The sequence below is a fragment of the Onychomys torridus genome, chromosome 5, assembly GCF_903995425.1.
Source record: "Onychomys torridus chromosome 5, mOncTor1.1, whole genome shotgun sequence".
NCBI classification, from domain to species: Eukaryota; Metazoa; Chordata; class Mammalia; order Rodentia; family Cricetidae; genus Onychomys; species Onychomys torridus.
The window spans coordinates 118,886,119-118,900,653 of NC_050447.1; the positions used below are offsets into that span (position 1 = coordinate 118,886,119).

Genomic DNA, 14,535 nt, shown 5'->3' on the forward strand with positions numbered 1-14,535 from the left:
CCTACCCCTCATACTGGGTCACTTTGACCAGTCTTAATACAAGGGGAAGTGCTTAGTCTCATTGCAACTTGATATGCCATGCTTTGTCGATACTCATGGGAAACCTGCCCTTTCCTAAACAGAAATGGAGGAGGAGTGGATTGGGGGTGGGAACAAAGGAGGACTGAGTAGGGGAACTGGGAGGAGAAGAGGGAGGGTAAACTGCAGCCAGGATGTAAAATAAATAAATGAAAAAAAAATAATTAAAAAATGTTAAAAGTTGTTTTAACTATCAAATGCAAAATAATGTTGGCCTATAATAACAATGTCGGCATATAAATTAATAGAACTAAATCTTTCTGAGTTGCCAAATGCTGATTGAACTAAGCAACTAAAAATCAAAGCATGAGCCAGGCCCTGGGGTGTGGTAATGAGCAGACGAGACAGGATAGAAACCTTCCCAGCCCTGGGCAGGGCTGGGAGCTTACACTTAAATTAAGCACCTCAGAAATTAGGGAATTCTAATGAATTCTAGCCGAGCTGGGCTCCATTTGCTTTCATAGCACCTAGAATAGTTTTGTGGTTTTTTTTTCAAGGCAAATGAATGGTGTAGACCATACTCTAAGAATAGCATTTAATTTACTTACAGGAAGGAACATCCTAATTGCTTTAAAAATACCCAACTGCACGCAAATATTTTTGTTAATTAAAGATGAGTATCTGTTCAAACACCTATAGGCACTCCATGTGAGCTAATACATGACATCAAAAACACTGTAGCCACATTGCTTCTGTGCTTTTATTTTGAGACAGTGTCTCCTGTAGTCCTGGCCAGTCCCTGACCTTGCACTACTGATCCTCCTGTTACCCAGCTTCAGACCCCTGGGATTACAGGTGCCAGCCACCATGCCAGCCTTTATGTACTGCTGGGGATGGGACCCAGGGCTCTGTGCATGCTAGGCAAGTAGTCTCCCAGTGGGGTTTCATCCCCAGCCCTCCCATGCTTTTCCATAATCAGACCAGGCTCTCTCCTGCATGTGAGTGAGGACATACTACATATCACAGAGAATATTGGGGTCTTCAGAGGTGTTTTAAACGGTATGCATTCCACTTTAGCTAGCTGAGTAACGAGTGCATGAGAGATGAAGACTAAAACACCTGCTTCTGAAGGAATATAAAACAGCATTTGAACCAAGTTAGTAAGTATTTTAATTTAAATTAATCCCACGTAGAGAAAGGACTTTGCCCATTTCTTTGAGGTCTTTATCTACTGGACGGTGTGATAGTATAAAATTTCAGTAATACATCAACTAGTTGATGACATTGAAAGTAAATGTGAGAAAATAAGCTAGCTACCTCTATAGAATATTGTTGATACATATTGTTCAAATGACATCTCATTTATAAAAGCAGAAGGAATCATCGGAAAACAGGAAGTGGAGCAGCTAAATGAATTCTGAGTAGGAGTCCATGCCAGGAGGACAGGTTGTAACCAGCCTGTCTGGAACGAAGACGTTCTATAGAGACGCTTGTGCCTCTGCAGCTAGCAGAGTATTGAAATGATGGACCTCAAGAAAATTAGAATATCCTCAGGCATCTCCTGCAGGAGAGATGAAATAGATGAAGCCCTGGAGGCAGCCAGAGGAGGAACTTGTCACTCAGAGGGAGGCTTACAGCTCATCAGATGACCTTGCCAGAGACACTGACCTTGTAGGACAGCCTAGGGGCTGAGGCCATGGTGGGCAGGGGACCATGTCAGGGTTGACTGTTTGTTTAGTAATACAACCTGTAGGTTTCTGTTTAAACCCTATGTCATGACAGGATCCTGAAGAAGATGGAGTTGGGGGTGGGCAGACACTGAATCCTCTTTGCCCCTCTTTCCAATGTGGTCACACTGGATAAGTCTTTTCCTGGTTTTCACTATTAGTTTAGCTCCTTTAATTGGCTTAGTAAGGATGATTCACTGATATAACGAGAAAGAAATGGCAAAAGGAACTCTAGAGGAGAAAGGCTTGCAGGTACAGCATATATGAGAGTTAGGAAGAAAACTGTCAGCCATGAGAAGGTCTCCAGGCCTGAAATGCAGTGACACTCCATAGGGTCCCAGGCACACCCAGACTAATAAAGAGGATTCCAACTTCAAATAGCTGGCAACAGCAGCCATTTCAGAAATGTCAGGGTTCAGGTGTTTAATCCACTGACTCATGTTGGTATGCTGAGCTGGACATTGTGACGGTTAACATTGGCTGTCCACTTGATTGGGTCCATTAACTAATGAGAAATATGCCTTTGGGTGGGTCTGTAGGAGTGTTCCTTTGTTATCCCAGCTCTGGGTGGGGGCAGAGAAGACCCCCCCCCCCTGCCCCAGACTGAATGCTACCATCCAGGGCTGCGCAGATATGTAGAAGTCCAGGGAGAGGTGGTGTGCATGCTTCGCCACCTGGCTTTAGGGTTTCTGGGCTGCTGCTGCTGCTGCTGCTGCAAGCCTGTATTTAAGGCCTCTTCCCTCCTTCAACAAGGGGCATCCGACTAAGATGAATGACCCGCTATCTTGTCTCTGTTTTAATTCTCAGCACCTCGCTTGGACATGGTGAATAGGTAGTAGCGCGGGTGCTATACTTTTGACTTGTCCCACCCTTGTTTCCTGTGGGGGAATTGAGGATAGCCCAGGAGCAGTTTGGTGCTCATAATTTTACCAGGCAATAGCATCACACCCGGACTAATGTTCTTGATCCTCTGTACATCTGTATGAACCTGGTAGCACTTTTCCTATTGCTAATAGTACATTGGCTATAGAGCAGCATATTCTATAGATGTATAGAAAGTAGACATGTGTTACATGAAGCACCCCTAGACTAAGTCACATGATCACACATGTATCATCTTCTAAAAATGAAGCAACCACTCCATAAACAAATTCTCTAGCATCTGCCATATCTGTTTAGAATTGTGCTAGAAGCTTTTAGTTTAGGGGCAGGCCAAAAAAAAAAAAAAAAAAAAATTACACCAAAGCTGGAGATGGAGGCTCAAGGCTGTGATTTCAACACTCAGGAGGCTATCGCAGGAGCAGTGCTTTGAGTCCAAGGCCAGACTACAGAATCAGATTTTGTTTAAAAAAGAAAATGCTAGGACAATAGTTCTGTAGTGGATAGCCATCCCAGCATTGGCCTGGAAGTTCCAACCCCCATTGAGGCTTCAGTAATGATCACGCCCACAAGGCGGGGCAGAGGAGGGAGCGGAAGACCGAGGAACAAGAGGAGGTCGCTCTCTTGGTTTGGGGACGCTGGACGCAGGAGGTAGACCGAGCAGAGTTCTCCAGAGAACACCGCCGGACTGTGCTATACCTTTGCCAGACCCTGCAACCTACCCCTTCATTTGTAAGGTACCCTACAAAATAAACCTCCCTTTTAACTACGTGGAGTGGCCTTAATAATTTCACCAATATCTGGAGCCCAACGTGGGGCTCGAACACACGACCCTGAGATTAAGAGTCTCATGCTCTACCGACTGAGCTAGCCGGGCTTTTTTTTTTTTTTAATATATTTATTATATATACAGCATATATGACCAGAAGAGGGCACCAGACCTTATTACAGATGGTTGTGAGCCACCATGTGGTTGCTGGGAATTGAACTCAGGACCCCTGGAAGAGCAGTTAGTGCTCTTAACCTCTGAGCCATCTCTCCAGAAGAGTGCTTCTGATGCAAGTATTGGGACCTGAGTTCAAGCCCCAGAACCGCCATACAGAATTCACACCTTTGTCCCAGTGCTGGGGAGACACAAGCAGCCAGCCGAGTCTCTTACTTGACAAACTGCAGTGCAATGAAAGAGCCTGTCTCAAAAATCAAGGTGAAACCCATTTGAAAAACAGCAGCCAAGGTGGGCCTGTGGCCTTCACATGCATGTGTACATGCACCTGAATATCTACACATGTGCATGCAATCCACCCACACACCTTCAGACAAGCAAAAAAGAGGCCAGATGTGGTGGCACTCGCCTGTGATCCAAACACCTAGGAGGCAGAGGCAGGAGGATCACACTGAATTTGAGGCTAGTTTGTGATATATAATTAGGCAGGCTAGTGAGGGCTACAGTGTGAAAGCTTTCTCAAATTAATAAATAAATACTCCCCCAACCCCCCCCCCCCCCCACACACACATATGCACACACTCTCCTGCTTAAAAAGCCTACAATCCTATTCAGGGGGAAGGGGGAATCAGAACCATCTCACACATTAAAAAAAAAAAAAATGAGGGAACAAGACCATATTTAGTTAAGTGTAAAATTGTATAGTATGCTCAATTAGCAAGCTGGATGGTTTATTAGGAATAAAAGTAGCTTAATAACTTAAAAAAAATAAAGCCACAGTTCAAGACAGTTTAAACATCAAATCTGGTTTCCCACAACTGATTAACCTGAAAATGGTTTAGTATAACACTAATCCTTTAATTTAACAATCTATAAATGCCCTCCATAACAAGTTCCTCAGAGCCCCTTCTTAGATTCATAACGATAAGCCACATCTCCCACGCAATCCGGTGTTCGTGTTAATGAGCACCTCTGGACCCTAGCAGAATAGCTCTGGTCCATGTGAGCATCAATTAGGGAGGCAATGTCTCCAAAGGTACAAGCAGCGATACATTCACCATGGCATCCCTGCCTTGTTCCACAGTACTGAAAGGACACCTGTGGGGCCAGAGGGCTTTGCGGGGGGTAAGTGTGTACCCTCAGGACCAGCAGCTCCCAGCCCTGGCTGACATGGAGCTAAGCTGAGGCCTAGGATGAAAGGAGGAAATGCCAGTACTTAATTATGATTGTAATGCTGTTGGAGGGGAAATGCTAAAAGAGCAGAAGTATCTCAGAGGGACGCAAGATACCTACAGTGTAGCCAGTGTGCTTTCTGGTATTTTTCCAAGGACAAGCGTAGGTTATGGGTCAACCTGGGCCCCTGACAATGTCTAATTTTGCAGCAGAGCAAAAAAAGAATTGTCCTGACCTACCTTGTCGCAGCAGCTGAACCCTGCTAACTTGTCTTCAGAACTCAGCTTGGGCTGACAGAGAAAAGACGCCCACTCACACACATATACACCCTGGGATTCTGAGAGAAGAGAATGAGAGGCAGCTGCTGGATGGAGTCAACACTCTCCACCTCTCTCCAGTCAAATGGAACTCAGGCACCATCAGCACAAGAAAGGGAGAACGTCAGGGAGAAAGGGGAGGGAGCTATGGTATTGCCAGGGGGGCGGAGTCAGGAAGACATTGCTAGGCCACATCAGTTACCTCTCTTATTGCTGAGACAAGGTATCAGATAATAGAAACCTAAGAAAGGTTTGTTGCAGTCCACAGTTGAGGGGATCCCTTCCATTGTGGGCCAACAGTGGCAAGAGAAGAGTAGAGAAGCCTGTCAAGCTGTTTCTGCCATCAAGAAACAGAGAGCAGGGCCTCAGACAGCTGGGCAATATGGCTTAGCTGGAGAGGCGCTGTGCAGAGGCCTGACTCAGCGAGTTCCATCCCTGGGTCCCACAAGGTGGCAAGAAAGAATCAACTCCTGAGAGTTTTCCTGTGATTCCCACACATGTGTCTTGATACGTGTGTACCTGCACATGGAGAGATAAACATACAGTGCTCAATACATACATGGAATAAGGTAAGTGGAGAGTGGACAACAAACCAGGGCTCCAAAACCTCAATAGCCTCCCCTAGGGCCATATTCCTTCAGAAGGTTCCACCTCCTAAGAGTCCCATAACTGGCCGAAGCAGCGCCACCTGCTGGAGACCATGTGTGCAAACAGAGGCATCTATCAAGTTATGCCCATGACAAAGTCACCTTTCAACAGGTAAATCCCTCCCCCTACTCCCTCCTTTTTTCTCCACTTCTTTCCTATCTTCCTTTTCCCTAAACACGAACAGTTAAACATCACTAATTACTCATGGTATGCAGAGTGCTTGGCAAATACATTCAGTAGAAACCTGTCTGAGGAAACAGCTGTCCACAGCTCTACTATGCCTGGATCGCTTATGGATACTAACACACAAAATGAGACCACTAAGGGACCCTTGACACCTAGATGAAAATCAGAGGAAATCTGAAGAATCCATCTCAAATTCTCTATAGCCTTGGAAACCTCTGGTGGTATTGTGTTCCCTGAAATATTGTGCAGGCTAATAAACTTATCTGGGGTCAGAGAACAGGACGGCCACATTATTAAACATAGAGGTTAGGCAGTGGTGGCACATGCCTTTAATCCCAGCTCTCTGGAGGCAGAGCCAGGCGGATCTCTGTGAGTTCAAGGTCACATTTGAAGTAGCCAGGCGTGGTGACTCACACCTTTAATCCCAGAAAGTGAGCCTTTAATCCCAGAAAGTGAGGGCATAAAGTAGAAAGTCTTATAAGGCGTGAAGACCAGAAACTAGCAGCATTTGGCTGGTTAAGCATTTTGGCTGGTTAAGCTTTTAGGCTTTGAGCAACGCAGTTCAGCTGAGACCCATTCAGATGAGGACTCAAAGGCTTCCAGCCTCAGGAAACAGGATCAGCAGAGGAACTGTCCAGGTGAGGTAGCTGTGGCTTGTTCTGATTTTCCAGCATTCACCCCAATAACTGGCCTCGGGTTTGATTTTATTAACAAGAACTTTTTAAGATTCCTGCTACAGAAACCATTCAAGTTTCTGGGGATGTGGCCTGAAACCATGGGAGGAATGGGAGGAATTCTGGCCTAACTCCTTATCATTTATAAATGGGATCTGAGTTAATTCCACTGATGGTAACACTACCTACTGCTCTCCTATGCAACTAACATCAGGGTTTTCTCTGACCCCCAATTTAGTTGTCTATATCTACTGAAACTGCTTCGAGAATATGAATAGTCTCAGTTATTTGTACTGGAAGGGTCTCTGCAAGGGCAAGGCCCCGGGCCACTATACTGCCTGTTGCCATAGAAAAGAGACGGTTGAACACAGACAGGCATGAGGAGGAAGCCCAGTAAGAACCGATTAAATGTTCAATTAGCTACAGATGTTCCCCAGGGCTTCCTTCAGAAACCACACCCGCTCCACGCTATCAACAACCCTGGCACTCGCGTCTCCCACCTCCACAGCATGGCTGCCCGTGGGAGAGCACACGGCACACTAATAGCTCACTTATTCTTAGATTTTCTGCATGGTTACATAAGCCCACAAAAGGGGAAAATGTAAATGATTCAAGAAGATATTCTTCATGGGGTTCTCATAAAATCTTTAATATCTCAAGACTTAGGAAGAACCCTCCTGGCAAGATACAATCAATTTTCATGCTTCATTAGGGAAAAAAAAAAGTCTTTTGATAATGTTAAAAGGAAATGGCTGTGGGGCCAAAGAGGGGAAAATTACACTCTGCACTAAACCAGAGCCAGGGCACTTGGATTCAATTCTTTCTTTGTGTCCATGGCATATCTGAAGTGAGAAGAAACACGCTTTTGGGGTCTGTAGGGGTTGTACTAGGACCATGGTGTGCACTCACAGAATTATAGCTAGAAGATCTTGGTATCAATCAGATTCAGGGTTGGTTGGTTTGATTTTTCTTATCTTTATTTTAAAAAAAAAAAAAAGCCTTGGTAAATATGCCTGGCTGGTCTTGAACTTATGAGGTAGCCCAGGCTGACTTCAAATTGATGGTCCTCCTGCTTAGGCCTTCTGAGTGTTAAGATAACAAACTGAACCCTCTAACCTGTGTTAAGTCTTTGTGGGTTTTTGTTGTTGTTGTTGTTGTTCTTTTTTTTTGTTTGTTTTTTTAAATTAATTTTGATGGCTTGTAGCTTAAACCAAAGAATGACTACAAAAACTTGGCAGTGACTACAAAGTCGACATAGGCTGTGGCCGAGTGGAGGTGCTGGAAGGGAGTGAAAGATTAGAGACAGATCATCCTTACACTAATTTCCTCAAAGGCAACAAGGATATTGTGTCAGCTCTAGAGTCACCTTTTAATTAAAAAATTATCATGTTTCAAAATAGTTTCTCTTTCTAAGAACTTAGACTACAAAAATAAATGTCTTAAACACATAATTTACATTTTCCTTCTGAAACTTGAATGGCTGACAAGTTGTGAGAGCCCTTACAAAATGTTGATACCCAATTATACTTTTTGATGGCGAAATAACCCCGTTCTAGGATTGTTCAGTTTCCAAGCCTTGTCATCTATAGGTACACACACCCAAGGAAGTTTGTGTGTGAAGAAATGAGTTGCTATTTGTGAAAGATGAGTCACAAGTGCCAAAAAATAGTCAGAAGGACCTAGAGATCTCATTTTAAAATTCTTTCACTGAGCTAGGCTGCTGGTGCATGCCTTTAATCTCAGTACTTTGGAGGCAAAGTCACATGACTCTCTACAAGGTAGGGGCCAGCTTGGTCTACATAGCATGTTCCAGGCCAGCCAGAATTACATGGCAAAACATTGTCTCTAAATAAATAAACTTTTTTTTTGTTTTTGGTTTTTGGTTTTTTTGAGACAGGGTTTCTCTATGTAGAATTGGTGTCTGCCCTGGATCTCGCTCTGTAGACCAGGCTGGCCTCAAACTCACAGAGATCTGCCTGGCTCTTCCTCCCGAGTGCTGGGATTAAAGGTGTGTGCCACCACCACCCAGCCTTTAAATAAACAAATTTTAAGAGCAACAAACTCCTCCTCATCCATTCATTCATTCGAACAACAGCGTCTATCAATTTTTAGTATCCTCAAAAATTATATCACAGGATCCCTGTAGCTTAAATGGAAAAAAAAAATCAAGACAAATCCTATTTGCTTTTCTATTGCTGTGACAAGAACACAATGACCTATGACCCAAAGCAACTTATGGAAGGAAGAGTTTACTATGGTTCCAAAGGGATAAGAATACACCACAGCAGGGAGGCATGGCAGCAAGCAAGCTGAGAGAACAGGCCTCAATCACAAGCACAAAGCAAGGACAGTGAATTAGAAGTGGTATGAGGCTTTAAACTCTAGAAGCCCACCCCCAGTGACTTCCTTCCTTCAGCAAAGCCACGCCTCTTAAACCTCGCCAAACAGTGCCACAACTGGGGACCAAGTATTCAAATACATGAGCCTGTGGGGGCGGGCTTTTTCACTTACACCACCACACTATAATGTACCATTTCTATTAGTAGACAGCACTCCATCATTATCTCTGTCTGCTTCGTTCTCCATTCTACCTCCATTCTGGTTCTCACCCCCAAGCTTACAGCACTGGGAGGGTAGTTAGATCATGGAGGTAGAGACCAGAGGCATGGGATCAGTTCCTAAATGAAGAGGCCCCATGAGAGCTCTCTTACCCCTTCCACCATTTGAACGAAGTGAGAAGGTGACATCTAGGAACCAGGATTGGGCCTCCTTAGACACCAAACCTAATGCTGCCTTAGACTTCTTATGAGTCTATCTTAGACTTCCATGAGATACACATTTCTGTATTTTTAAGCTATCCAGTCTATAATTCATTATCATAGCACAAATGGACTAAGATGCCATTTAAAGCTAAAACTAAGCCAGAGATAGTAGCTTGAAATAATTCCACTGGACAGAACAAGACCTCCCCTCTAAAGCCTAGATAATGGCTTTCTGATGGGTCATGTGACACCAATGTTCACCATACTGTCAGTATGGTTCCTGATGGTGATTCAGGTATTGCTCTCCCTACTGGCAAAGACATGGGCCAGCCTTCCTTCCTGTGTCAAGAAAACAGTTTGTGGAGAGGTTTCTCCTTCCTCCCTCTGCTCCCTTCGTCACTGAGCAGACACACAGAACAACACACAGGACATAGCAGAATCTACAGGGGCAATGCTTAGCAGGCTGGAGCCCATAGTTTTCAGGAGATGGAGATGCCAATGGAACCATCACAATACACAGGCAGAAGTCTAAGAGCAGAGATCTGAGCGCAGAACAGATATTCCTATGTGTGTGTGTTTAGGATCTGGCAAAGAGAGAGGCTGCTGTAGGTTTGAGCAGACTCCTGAGAGATGAGCAGGTACCAACGGCTGGAGGGAAGCATTGTGAGCAATGGTGAGGAGTGTGTGTAAAGCAATGGCAGAGGGTGGGCATGCAGGGTGTCCAGAGAATAGCAAGTGGCTTCCTGTGGCTTGAGCTCTTGCTGCAGCATTAGAATAAATTCATCATTGGCCATAACATAACATATACAGAACGTGACCAGCAAGTTAGCCCAATTTTGTGAACTTAAACACCTTCTGCCTACTCCACGATATGCAGAATGATCACGGATCCCTCAGGCCTCTTTCAACAGCTGTGGGGCATGCTCTCTGACCTTCTCACACACATGCTTCTTGCTCTTACAAGGTAGGAACAGCTATTCAGGTGGTCCTCCCACTTTCTGCCTATCTAAGATGGCCTCATTCCCCAAAGCTCAGGCCAAGCTCTAACTCCTAAGAATGCCTACTTGCCCAACACTTCTCAGAAACACGATATTTCTTGTCCATTCTGCCCACTGACTGATCCTATCTTAGGTATCGCCTGGTGCTATAGCTGATTTATACAGCACCCTCACTCACACGGTATGTCATCCCCTTATATCTCCTCCAGTAACCCTTCCAGAGAGGCAAAAGGGCCCCTTTCAGGTTAGTGAACTAAGGCTCCGATCAGGGAAGGTAAGTCCTCAAGGTCATAGAACATGAGCCTGTGAAGTCTGAACCGGGATTGAACTTATTGAATTATTCAATCCAACTCAATTGAATCTCTTAAGTCTGTTAGCAGAAACCATTATAGTTTGGGGCCTCTTTGCTTACTAAATAAATTCTTTTATGATGAAAGCAATTTGGAAGAACAACCCAACATCAATTCTATTTATTTGCATCCTACACAAACACTTAATTTAAGAGCAGTGTTATTGAAGAATAAAGCAGGTGCTCATTCAGTCAGTCAACAACTGTGTACCAACCACGGAGTAAGTGCAAGCCAGGTTCTGCACAGGGAATTAGGAGAATGGGAATGAGTGAAGCTGGGTGAGACTCAGCGCCGTGTCAGCTGTGAAGAGGCTGCTACAACACAAGGCAAGCAAGGGCTCTACAAACGAAGCAATGAGGTGCTGGGTGAAAGAAAGAAAAGGCAATACCAGTTTTGCCCGCCAGTGAGCAAGGAGCCTCCAGATGCAGCATGCTTGACACAGGCACAATCAATGGCTGAAGAAACAAGAGAAGACAAGGGGGATGCAGGGTACCTGCTCATCTCTCAAGAGTCAGCTCAGCTCCGGATTTCCTTGTGCTGGACTATCCCCCGTAGACCACACACTCCAGCTGCCCTTCCCCTGAAATCTGGCCATCCTCTCCTGCTACTCTGGCCTCTACATTCTGAGGCTACACTAGGATTTATCAACACTGTCCTTCCATTCCTCTCCTTCGCTGAACAAGCAACTCTGATATTTACCTCCAAACTGGTTTTTAGTCATGGTCAGGCTCCCCCAGCCCCTGGGGAAACGTTTTAAAGTTAAGTATTTTCTCTGAAGGCACTCTTGTGTGCCCCTTTGGGTCCCCTGTCCTGGTGCCCAGGCCAGCTCTCTCTCTTCCTCTTTCTCTTGAAGCTGTCTTCCCATGATCTCATATGTTTATAATGCTCTCTCCCCTCAAGCTCCAACCATGCCCCCTCCCTGCCTAACTGCTGTGAGATGCTCTTTCCTAATGAAATTCATTCTGGGAGTAACTGGTCTCAGCTTCCTCTGCACCAGGGCTGCTCATCTCTTGTCTTTTTGTTATTACAGCCATAACATTGAAAGAGGGTGGATGTGGAAGGCTTCTACCTCCCATGACTAGGCAATAGGTTAGTCGTGTGATTTTTCTTCAAAGGTGGAACTTCTTTGACTCATTTCAGGTTATTACATAGGTGTGATCGATGCCTGGTGAGTAGCTGTGATCTGCCTGGTGTGTATACGGTTCCAGAAACCGGGCAAGTCTCCTCTTTTAGAACAGAAGCCAAGAAAAGGGAGGGACCTTTAAACTGTGCCCAGGGAATGCACTGGATTTGTAGTTCACTGTTCACAAGGTTTTTTTGTTTGTTTGTTTTTTATAAGATTTATTTTATATGTATGAATGTTTTGCTGGCATGGACAATGTGTACACCACATGTATGCCTGGTGCCCTCAGAAGCCAGAAGAGAACATTGGATTCCCTGGAACTGGAGTTACACTGGTACTGGGAATTGAACCTAAGTCTTCTGCAATAGCCACAAGGGCTCTAAACCACTGAGCCATTTCTCCAGCTCTTACTCACCAGCTTTTGCAGTGTCTACTCCAGGCTGTGCAGCATAACAAGATCCAAGATTAGTAATCCTTAACCATCACCATACTGCAAGCCTTTGGTCCCAGGCTCTTGGAGGACTGGTTATCTATGATCTAATATCCCTGTGGGCCTCCGTGTTTGGACTCATTTAGGGAGCTAGTAAGGAACTGACGCCCACACAATGCTTTGGAGAGGCTCTTCTACCTGAAAGCGCCAGGCCTACTTCACATGTCACATTCATTGTAGAGCTGGAGAAAGCAGTGCTGAGCCACACGAACGCTCCTAAGTGGGTGGAGAAGTCTGTCTGGCTCATTGTCTTTCCTGCTCACACACATTCAAATGTTCACAGGCTTGTGGGCCATAAATAGCTCCTGGGGGAGTATGAGATTACATCATATCCTCTAAAGGCCCTGTTACCTGAAGTCATCTCTCCAGATAGGTCTGTGGCTGAATGCACAGCTGCTAGGCACATGTTCACCTCGCAGAAAGGTTGGTCACTTAGTGGACGTTATTCAAGCATACCTCCAAACGTATATGTAGACACATTACCCTCTGGAGACATCAAATGTGACCTCATTTGGAAGTGGAGTGATTGCAGATAAAATCAGTTAAGATGAAGTTACAATGTAGAAGGGTATACCCCTAATCCAATGTGTTTGGCAATCTTATAAGAAGGAGAAATCTAGATATAGACACATGACATGTGAATAGCATGTGAGCCAGAATGCTGCTGCCACAAGCTTGTAAACTTCTGGAAATTAGGAGAGATGGCTGGGGTATATCCTCCCCTAACATCTTCAGTCCTACTCCTGACTTCTAGAATGGTAAGACAGTTTCTGCTATTTAAACCACTTATACTGAAGTGTTTGACATGGTAGCCCAGGTGATCTATTTTAGTAATATGACATCATTTTCCTGTGAAGGGATGGCCTGGAAGGTAGTAGTTATGATGCATTGATGGCAATGAAATCAAGCTCTCTCTTCATCTGCTGTGGCTGCTCACTTACACTGCATAATTCCCACAGCTAGCTAAAAAGCGGAAGGAGTGTGATACTGTCCAAGACCACCCCTCTTCCAGAATGGACCTGTTTATCTGCATTCTCCACTAGGCCACAGGCAACCCAGGGACACTCCCAACCATCATAGAGCATGTCACCATCTTGACATGTGTGTCCTATTCTGCACACTCAGGTAGGTCAAAGGGTTTTAGGCATCTTATTGAATTTGCTTAATGATTCTTTGTTAGCACAGGGTGAATGGCAAAATTCAAAACCTTTCACTTCCAGAAAGCTGCATCTGTGCTTATTCTGTCTTATACACCTGCCTTTTCTGGATTCCCTATACATCCACACCAACATTTCCCAAACTACACTTCCTTTGTTTGTTCACACGTGAGCCCACAGTGGGAGGGGACCAAGAAGTAATGGTGATTAAAAAGCTGAAAACAGGTTTCTCTGAAAACATTATCTGGCCTTCTTTGGAGTGACGTGACCACAAGACATGGCCTTGAGGAAGTGGCACAACTGACATAGATTGCAGCGTGTGACATCCTTCATGCCTGTTCTTTCTTTCTTAAGACTCCATCTATTTCATAAGCTTCCAATGCCTTGCCTGATCTGAACTAGAGCATCAAATAGATCTGAAAGACAGTTACCAGTGTGTAGAAACATGAAGAGAATAGAGTAAAAACCCCAGAGTTTCATGGGGGAGAATGACAGTCTGGTTCAGTGAAGCCACCCGGAGCAAGTCAAAGTCGACAGCCATATTGCATTTTGAAAAACACACAGGAACTGCTATATGAAACCAGGAAGAAAATAGCTCTAGATCGAGGATGGAGATTATGTGGAGGCATGTGGAGTCACAGAAGGGGACTACCACATTTCAGGAAGTACAAACATGGTGTACGGAGGGAAGGAAGTGGGTAAGTAAAGGCCCCCTCCACCCAAGATGTCTCTCAAAGGCCATGGAGACTCTGCAGGGTTAAACAGGGCCAAGTTCCTATTTAAAAGGTGGCTGAGTTCACAGGGAGGAGGAAGGATGGGAAGTCAGGAAGATGGGTGGGATGTACTCAGCTAGCATGAGACATGACCCAGTATAGAGCACTAAGGACTGTAAAGAGGCAGGAGAGGGTCACACTGGTCACACCAGGGCTACGGAGTGGTTGAATACAGGCTCAAGGGAGCAGGATGTGGGTGTCTGTCTCGGTTGAGACATGCAGATAAGGGATACTAAAGACATAGCAGGACTGATTTTCCTTTTGTCTCCTCTCAATCCTCCCCTCCTCTCCCCCGTTCTCTCTCCCTGCCTCCACTC

The 14,535-nt window shown here is 45.0% G+C and overlaps 1 protein-coding gene and 1 non-coding gene across 9 annotated transcripts in view; both read right to left on the reverse strand.

Moving 5' to 3' along the window:
• The window catches only part of Atxn1 (ataxin 1), a 425,225-nt gene that overhangs the window by 55,650 nt on the left and 355,040 nt on the right, over positions 1-14,535 (reverse strand). The window lies entirely within an intron of this gene.
• On the reverse strand, positions 3,429-3,501 carry Trnak-cuu. The gene has a single exon. It is a non-coding gene; the product is annotated as a tRNA-Lys (tRNA).